Below are 10,124 nucleotides of genomic sequence, written 5' to 3'. Positions count from 1 at the left end.
CAATTAGATTTAAGTTCTGTTATGGCTGTACTTTGTTAGGGCATAATATCGCCTATCCACTTTGGAGCAGTGCAGTAGCCATGTCACTATGATGTGGTGTATCTAAGATAACCTAATGTGAAAGATATCCCATACTTGCTGGGATGCAGAATTTTTTTCAAGGATCAAGGTACTCACTCAGCTCCAAGTGCTTTTTATCAATTCATTGCCTTGTATGGTAAAATTTGGCTTCTAAGAAACAAAGTAATCAAGGGGGAAAACATGGAAAAAGGGAATAAATCATTCTACTGATAGCAACAGTGTTGGTTCTGTAGCAGCAGAAGTCTGGGTAGCAGTGCTAGCAGCAAGAAGATACTCTATTGTGGTAGTTGGCTTGCACCAGAACATTCTAATGTTGTTTACTAGTTGATCGATCCTACCTGTATACCAGGTAACACGTTGATCATGTCTGTACACCTTGGGCAACAGACTAGTTTGTCACTCCATTAAGTGGCCTTTGTTTTCAGGATGATGCATTTCTGTATAATTTATTCTCTAGTTTTTCTAGACAGCATTGTGAAGGTCCAATGTTTGGTTGAAAGAACATCTGCATAAAGCTAACAATCCCAATAAAGGGGTAGTTCTGCTAGGAACCAATCTAGGTGAGTCCTGAAAAATGGTTGTAGGTCAGAGCTGCTCTGTTCTTCTGATCCAGTTTATTTACTTTTTTTTTCTTTTCTTCTCAGTAGCCGTACTGGGAGGGAGAGTAGAATTTAAATTGCTATATACTGACAGTGCCTCAGAGTGAGTAGCTACTGAGAAAAGCTGTTTACTTTAACCTCTAAGCTATTTGTTTTGCTTAAGGACTGAGTTAAGTGAGGTGTGATTACTTTATTTAACGACTGAGATAAGTGATGTGTGTCTTGGTATTTTGGTCTGCAGGCAAGCTCATTTTTATGGTGATTTATGAAAAGGTAGGGAGAACAGCTGATCTTCATCTGGCTAGTGTTATAAAATAATCTCTCAGAAAAATATAGTCTAACATTAAAATACTTGACAAAACTGCTATTAAAAGTTTTGGTTATAGTTTAAGAACCTGAAAATATTGAATCCAGAAAATAGAAGTTCTCATCCAGTAGTGTAGGAATATTAAAGGAGACTCACTTCCTTCTGCCAGAGGACATTTGGGGAGAAGAATTTTATGTTTGCAAGATGTCTTAATATACAAAAGTCTTCAGCTGTCTATTGCAAGATTTTGTGTTATGAGAAGTTCTCTGATTATTTCCTAATGTTAAAGCAAATGAGACTAGCAGAATGTCAGAATACACAGAAATAAAATAGAAATTACTCTTCCTACAGTATAGTATCTACAGTGTCCTTTGGTGCTTAACAAAATTTTAAAAAGTTTCAAAGATGACTGAACTGGTTAAAAAAAAAAAACTCATACGGGCCTATTAGAGTAACTACCTCTGGTTCCTGAGCCACAAAATGCTTGTGGCCAAGAGAGATTTCTGTGGAAATATCACTATGTGCTTGCCACGTTCTTAGTCTTCCTTAGGCATCTGATGTTGGTCAGAGCTGGAAATTGGATACTGTGCTCTATGTACCTTTGGTTTGACCGAGTACAGCTATTCTGGTATTCTTCTGTTATAACAGGAAACAATCCACATAAGTTTTTTTTTTTTTACTCTACTGAGAGAAGTCAGATTTTTCAAGTTTAGTCAAGCAGATGCAGCATTTAGTTCTCTGATGACTTTTAGTCATACAAGCTCTCAGTATGCTAATTTTGATTTTTAAAGTTTTCTTTCTGATGAGCAGAAAACCTAATCTATAGATTTTATATTTTAAAAAAAGGCACTGATAGCAAGTCTTCTGGATTTTTAATATATCTCATTCCACTCTTACTCAGAGCCTGCATACCTTAGCTTCACATGCTTGCTTAGAAAGTAATTTTTTTTCATTTTTTTTCCTCAAGATTTTGAGAAGATTCAGAGGAATTAAGTGGTATCTGATGGTTGTCAAAGTTGTTCTTTTGCATTAGTGTTAGAATTATGTTCGCTGCTTTTTGAAATATCCTTCTATTGTTGACCTCTTCTTGAACATAAAATTTTGCATGTCCAAGCTCTGTCTGCCATCTTGTTTTATGGTTCACTTACCCTGCACTTAGTCCCTTCAGTACTGAGTGTCTTTGCCTTTAATCTTCCTTGGGTCACCAATCCTTACTACTTCTAACAAATTCATTTTTCTCTGAGGCTCACAGGACCAATAAGGTAGATCATTTCAAATTGGAGAAGCAGGTGACATGATGCTTGCACTGTGTCTAGTTTTGAATCCCCTACACAGTGAGGAAGCTGTTCATCTCCCTTTGACAAAACAAAAGCTTATGGATATTGAAGTGGTAAAATAGACTCTCCTCCATAGAAACCTTACCTCATATCTCTGGACCAGGATGGCAATAGCATCACTCCTATAAAGATCTCCTGTTTCTTTCTTTTTAAATTGGGGTCGTATTTTGAAAAGAAGGATCATAATTCTTGTATATCTGGAAAACTTCAAAAGTTAGAACTTCATACAGCGATGCCTCTGATTATCTGAGCAGGGAACAGCAGTGTTTCTCATTTTAATGGCAATGGTCAGTCTAGTGTTTCCTATGTTGCCATGGTTGTAAAGAACACTAAATTAGATTTCTTGCAGCAGTTAATGGAATATTTATTTTTAATTATATATTTTTGAATATTATTTGTATTTACATAATATATTTAATTAGCCCACTAATGCTACTGTTTTCAAATTCTTTTTATATTTGGAAAGCAAGGAGTAAAAAAAAGGTGCACCTCCAAGCCTAGACTGATGATAGTAGGCTGTGGCCAGTCATGGTGCAGAAAAACAGATTGCAACATAATTTGGAAGGCTGTCATGTAAAATAAGCCAGTTGCTTATGAACACCAAAAGGATGCAGATACTTCATGTGACAAGAATAGTTTAAAATTTCCAAACCTACTTTTAAAGATTCCTTTAAGAAACGGTCTCGTGAGGAGGAGGACTGGCTGGTCTCCGTGCTTATTGTTGAGTCTGTTAGATAATGGGCTAGGTATGTTAGGTATCTGTTGCAGGCAATTTGTTGCAGCACACTTTAAAGTTGACCTGCGGTAATGTTTTGCTTTCTTTTCCAAATGGCTTTTGTCATTCTAAAGAGAATTTAGTAACACGTTTCACTAAGCAAACCAACTTTTCCTTCTCCTTTCACTCCACTTCTTTCTCCTTGTTAGGAACTAAGTCCTGTTGAAGAGAAGGCACTAACTCCTTATCCAATTTCTCCCTTACTGCTAACATAAATTCCTTTAAGGCTCTTCTCTGTAGGATCACATGTTGTAAAAATACAACTATATTCTGAAAAGTGACTGTAGAGGTGGCATCTTGGGAGTGAGTGGGGGAAGGTTATATTTATTATCTGTTAATGACTTCCAGATCAAGTTTGCTCAGTTTGCAAGTAAAAAAGCCAACCCTTTTTTAGCTGCCTTCTCTGCAGACTCAATTTGGGATTTAAAAATCATGCTGTGCTTATTTTAATCCAAGTATTACTGTCAGCAGCAAAAAGGTTCTTCAGGGTACATTGTGCCTTTAGTTAAACTGTCCATCAATGGACTGTAAATGCATGATAATTCTGTTGATGAGAAGCATGTCAAAATCAGGATTTGTCTAGTCCTAGTTATTCTTGATTAAGTCTTCCTTAATTAAGTCTTATTAACCCTTTTTAAACACATCTGTTTAAATAGTTGTTGGACTTACCTACTGTGGAGGAATGTAAAAGGAGGAGGAATAAACCTCAGAGCAGTTATTTTTGTGTCATAAGGATTGATGGGTGAGGTCATAAGAGTTATAAAAGAAGTCCTGTTGACATCCTGACCATCTTGTTAAGTTTAAATTTCTCAAGGATTTGAGTATCTAGTGCTCATGTGTAACACAAATGAGAAAAATTTGTGGGAAGAAGCAGTATTAATTAAACCGAATGATGTAATTTGGAAAACGTCAGCTTTCAGACATGCAGGTCCTTCTTTAGATCCAATTGTAATCAAAATGCTATCAGAGATAGAGCCAGAAATTCAGGAAATCTTGAGATGCATTTAAGTGTGGCCTCTGACAGTGCTTTTATGGCAATGCCGCTGAGCTTGGTGGTTGCAGTGAAGGGAAAAGGGGTGTCAGTGGTAATCACAGAATGGCAGGGGTTGGAAGGGACCTCTGGAGATCATCTCGCCCACCCCCTGCTTGAGCAGGCACACCCAGAGCAGGGGGCACAGGACCGCAACCCAGGAGGGTTTTGAATGTCTCCAGGGAAGGGACTCCACAGCCTCCCTGGGCAGCCTGTGCCACTGCTCTGTCACCCTCACAGTGAAGAAGTTTTTTCTCATGTTTAGGTGGAACTTCCTGTGTTCCAACTTGTGCCCATTGCCCCTTGTCCTGTCATTGGGCACCACTGAAAAGAGTCCAGCTCCACTGTCCTGATACCCACCCTTTAGATATTTAAAGGTATTTATGAAATCCACCCTCAGTCTTCTCTGCTCCAGGCTAAACAAACCCAGGTGTCTCAGCCTTTCCTCATAAGGCAGATGCTCCAGCCCCCGATCATCTTGGTAGCTCTCCTCTGGACTTGTTCTAGCAGTTCCCTGTCCTTTTTAAACTGGGGGGTCCAAAACTGGATGCAGCATTCCGAATGTGGTCTCACTAGGGCGGAGTAGAGGGGGAGCATAACCTCTCTCGATCTGCTGGCCACATTCCTTTTAATGCAGCCCAGGATATTGTTGGCCTTCTTGGCCACAAGGGCACAGTGATGGCTCAGGGTCAGCTTGCCCACCAGCACTCCCAGGTCCTCCTCAACAGAGCCGCTTTCCAGTAGTTCAGCCCCCAGCCTGTACTGGTGCATGGGGTTGTTCCTCCCCAGGTGCAGGACCTTACACTTGCTCTTGTTGAATTCCATGAGGTTCTCCTCGGCCCAGCTCTCCAGACTGTCCAGGCCTTGTTGGATGGCAGCGCAGCCTTCTGGTGTATCAGCCACTCCTCCCAGCCTGGTGTCATCAGCAAACTTGCTGAGGGTACGCTCTGTCCCTTCATCCAGGTCATTGATGATATATTGAACAGGGCTGGACCCAGCACAGACCCCTGGGGAACACCGGTAGTTACAGGTCTCCAACCAGACTCTGCGCCGTTGATCACGACCCTCTGAGTCCTGTTGTTGAGCCAGAGCATTCAGTCCTTTTTCTGACAGATATTCAGTGATTCAGATTGTACTTAAATCTTGTCAACAAAGACCTCGTTACTGACTTGTCAGGCTGCAGGGCTCAGCCACGTTCAGAGGTGTGACTTTTCCACTGCTATTCTCACTAGGCTGGCAAACTGCCTCTCCCTGTCTTGTTCAGCCTGGGACATTGGGATCCTTTGAGGATCAAGGTAGGAGAAGGAAGTGCTCATGTTCTTTGGCATCCTTTTCTCCTTTTTTTGCCTCTCTGATCATCTGGCACTGTCTTTGACAGTAGCTTTTCCTTAGCCTCATCTTATTGGTTACCAATCCTGGTTCCACTCAGTCCAATGTCTTCTTTCCAGGGAGAACACTACTGCACAGTAGGAGAGTACTGCAAGGATTTGAGATCACTCTCTGGTTTTAATAAGCACTATAACTTTTCCCCTCAGTACCCCAACAGAGGAGCTTTCTCTTCTCTGTTCCTGGTGTGAGGGTTGTTTCCTCCTCAGAGGTACCCTGCACCAGTGACATCTAAATTTCTTTCTTCTGTTTTAGTCTTTCAGGCCCTTGTTCACCTGCTTGCTGCTGCACCTTTCCATGGAAGTTTTTTTCCGTGCCTGTCACTTCTTTATGCAGCGGGAGATTTTCATACAGCACAGGGGTGTTATTCCCTGTTAGCATGTCTCTGAACACCATGTTGTGAAAAAGGTTAGGTTATAATTCAGTTTGAGTCAGGACATTATTTTATGCATTTTCTTTCCTAAATTCACATCTTGGGGCTAAAGTGTTGATGTGCTTGTTGGTTTCAGAAAGTCCTGAGCTATGTCTGAAAAACCAGGCCTTTTCAATGATGTCTTTATTTAGTTTTATTGCTGAGACTTGTGACTACACACATCTCTGCAGAGGGGATGAGCATTTAAATGATGGTCCATGGAAAGAATTGCCGTGAGGCAATCAAAATCATCTTCTTCATTGGTGATTAGACCTGCTCCAGGAAGAGTTTATTCCAACAAAGATATGGCCAAAGAATTGTTCCTCCTCACATCTCTGCCATGTAGCTACCTGGAGCTGCAGTCATGCTCTTCTGAAGCTCTGTGCTTGAATACAATGCTCCATTTGCTCTCTTTGAATCATTGCTTTGCTAAAAGAACTCTTGGACATACTTTGAGATTATTATTGAGCTTCTGGAAGGGGAGTACTGCTGCCTCAATTATAGTGTAAAAAAAAAAAGGACGAGTTAAGAGGGAAGAGTACTTTCCGGTAATTACATATTTTATATATGTTGCCCAAATATACATTCACTGTCCCAGATTTTTTCTCTCTTTCTACAAGTCTCTTCTAAATGCTTCTGAAACTGAAGAACTGAGTATCCCTGTGACTGTACATATAGCAGGTCTTGACAAAGATGGATGACTCTGCATAATCTATGTGTACTGCTAAGAGAAAAATAACAGGTATGAGTTGCAGGCTCCTGGAGTAGATGTTTGCCCATGAACCAGCATATCTCAGTATGAGGTAACCTTTCTTCCCATTTGTGTTTTAACATCTTTCTAAGAATTCAGATTAACTGATCTGGAAGTGCTTGGTACCTCCTTCCCGCTTTTGCTAACTTTCATCAGTCTGGAACATTATTCTCACACGTATTCTTTTTGTGAGTATATAAATTGTTTTGAAGCCCTCTGGCATAATTGTCCTTGCTGGAAAACTTTTTTGAATGGTGTTTGTCTGCCAGCATCAAAACTTGAGGTTATTTCATCTTGGCTTTCATTTCAGTTCTATTTTAGCAGTTCTTTGTCTTCAACTCCATCTTCTCTGTGCACTGAGCTGCTGTGTTCAAAGACATTTTTTGAAATAAAATTCTTCACTTTGTGGTTCTTATTCGATGATGTTATTTCTCATTTTAGGAGCTTTTGTATTTCTTTAAGGCAAATGAGGCATGTTAGTGGTTATTTGTAAATCTCTTTTGTTCAGTGGATTTCCTGTTACGCAAAAATGTAAAGCTTTCCTTGCTGTTCTTCCAAACTTTTGTTTTCCTGTCTTGATAGTTTTGTACATCTGTGTCTGCTTTATAACCTGTGGCTAAGATATACTTGCCCAGTTAAGATCTGGCTTTGTCTTCATGGATGCCTCACAACTTCTTGTAGAACTGCAAGTTAGAACTCTCTTGCCTGTTTGTTTCAAGACCTTCAAGAAGTGAACAACTTTTTTTCTTTAACAGCTTTTCTGAATGGACATGAGGGTACCAAAGATCTTATCAAAAAATGCAGCATGTCATGCTTATGTACTCCATTTGTCCAGTAACCATTTACTCATTTGTTATTGTAACTACAAAAAAGATTAGAGGGAGCTTTGTAGAACATAAGGCTCACACTTAGACATGTGTGCACTGCGTGTAGTGTTTCTATATGGCGCACAGGCAAAATCCCATCAGCCTGCTTCCTGTTCAAACTGCAAAGTTGAATACTTGCATGCCCATGTTTTACAGCTTATTTCTCACTTCACTAAGTGGGTGGGTAGGGACAGGTGGGCAGAAAGATGTCAGTCTTGTGAGACTGGATAGTTATTCTCCACTTTCTACCACCCTACGAATCTAGGATTATTAATAGTAGTCTTTTAAAAATATCTGAGATAAGCAGAGCTGTGTTTTATCAGTAGTCTTAATAAGATGTTGTCTAGTTTCCAATGAATTGACAGATCAGTCTGTTCCCAATCAAATAGTTTCATTTTTCAAGGTACAAAAAGTGGATTAAATAACCTCCTTAGCACCATTTTTCATTAACTCCTTATCTGTAGTGAAATCTCTTTGCATAGCATTTTGTCTGGAAAAAAATTGTGGTAAATGTACTAAGGGGAGATTTGGTTTATTAACATTTCACTGAAAGTGTGATATGTATCATACAGTACCAAGAAAATGCTACATGATGAAAAAGGATGTCAAAAAAATAGGAAGACAGCAATATTTATGTATTGCTAGTAAGTGAAACTGTATGATCTTTATATTTTTGTTAGCAGAGGCTATAATTTGCAAAGATCTAACTGAAGATAGGAAATATATGGTAGATGAAGAAGTGAAGATTGTGAACATATATGTGATATGACAAAAGAATCCAAACCCATAAGAGGTTTGCTTTATATACTTCTGATATTAAAAGGAGCATACTATGGGTAGCTCGCTAACAAAAGCCATGTTTCTGTTTATAAATATGAACTTTGCTACTAAAACACTCTACGGAGCTAAGTTGTCTGCACAGTGACAATTGCAGAATTTAGAGGATTATGGAGAGAAAACAATTTGTGTAATTGGAGAAAATAAACTGAAAAACAAGGGAGTTCTGATTTGCAGCTGCAGTAATTTTAGGTGTGATTTGTTTTAGCAAAGTAGACAGTCAGACATAAGTGTTCTTTATGTTTGTTGTTTAGATTATAAGTGGTTTATGAATAGTGCTGCATTTATGTTGGACTTTTCCTTTTATAACCTGTATTTGTGCTGGGTTGTTTTTCAATGCTTTACATTATTTTATTCAACTCTCTTTTCTACCATATTTTAATGTGTTCAAAGTTCACAAAAGGAAGATGCTTTAGCCTTAAATAAGAATTAGTCAGATTAAGGTAAGAGCATGAATGTAGTAAACTGCAGTTTAAAATGGGATTCACAAGGTTCGTTCTTAACCAAACTGAATTATCACACACCTTGATTTCACCACCCCACGCCCCACCTTAAATTACTGTGCAAAAAAATACTGCACTGATTTTAAAAATAACTCAAGCTTATTTGCAGGTGTTTATATTCCATGCCAAACACTTGGTCTTATCCCTATTGTACTCTGAAGTTTTTCTGCTTGAAATGGAGAATGGCTTCCCAAAACCTTGCCATTAGTCTTTGTCAGAAATTCTGATACCTCCTTATACTGGTATCACCTTTATGTAGTACAGTTCTTTGCTTTGGTGAAAAAAATCTTAGTTAAAAAAAAATTTCTCACTAATAAGTTTTAATATGTAGGAGTTCCTAGTCTGTTCTGTTATTATTTTCAGACAGTTTGATAATATCCTTTACTGACACTTCTCCCGTTTTTACAGTTGTCCTGTAGCGGATCAGGTCCAGAATGCAAGCGTACGCTCTTCAGGCTTTGGCCTAAGTCCTTTGGTCTCCTACTATCTTAGGATATGTTAAAAATTGATAATGCTGTGTCATATTCCTTGACTTGCAGGGCCAGTTCTACTCAAGTTTACAACCAACCATATCCTTGTTGACTCCCAACCTGCATTGTGTTCAAAAACCTTTCTTCAAAACTTTTTGCCAAGATGGTTTAAACCAGCTGGGGCGGGGAAGAGAAGAATGCATTACTGAAGTCTCACCCATTTATTTTGTTTCCTTTTCTACTATGATCCACAATAGCTGGGACAGTTTTCTCTTTTCTAGACTGAAACAGACCACAGTAATGCAGACAATCTCAGCAAGTGGTTTGCCTGAAAGAGAAACTTAGAAATACAAAAAAAAGATTTGATTGGTCCTTCATCTTGTTGTCCTTTAACCTAATGTGATTTAAAATGTCTTAAGTAAGACTGCACTTCAGCTTGGTTACTTTATTTCTGTTAGATTTTCAGGGAATAAGGCTGAATGAACAATGTAAATCAAACTTCAAAAAATGTAATGAAACTTCTATCATATCTGGATTCTAGCTTTATATATTGACTTGGTTCTGTTAAGGCCCTGAACTATGCTCTTTGGATCCAAGCATCTATAAATCTTGAGGAAGTTTAGAGTATTTTCTGAATTTGGACATACTTCTGTCTGGCACGTATCTATCCAAATGTAGAGAGGATTTATCTGTTGTGTGGTACAGATACTCAGAGCCCTTTTGTGTTTGTATCTAAACAAAGGGGTTTCAGAAGTAAAGATTTCCTAATT

The sequence above is a fragment of the Phalacrocorax aristotelis genome, chromosome 7 (assembly GCF_949628215.1).
Source record: "Phalacrocorax aristotelis chromosome 7, bGulAri2.1, whole genome shotgun sequence".
Lineage (NCBI taxonomy): Eukaryota > Metazoa > Chordata > Aves > Suliformes > Phalacrocoracidae > Phalacrocorax > Phalacrocorax aristotelis.
This window is presented reverse-complemented; position numbering follows the sequence as displayed.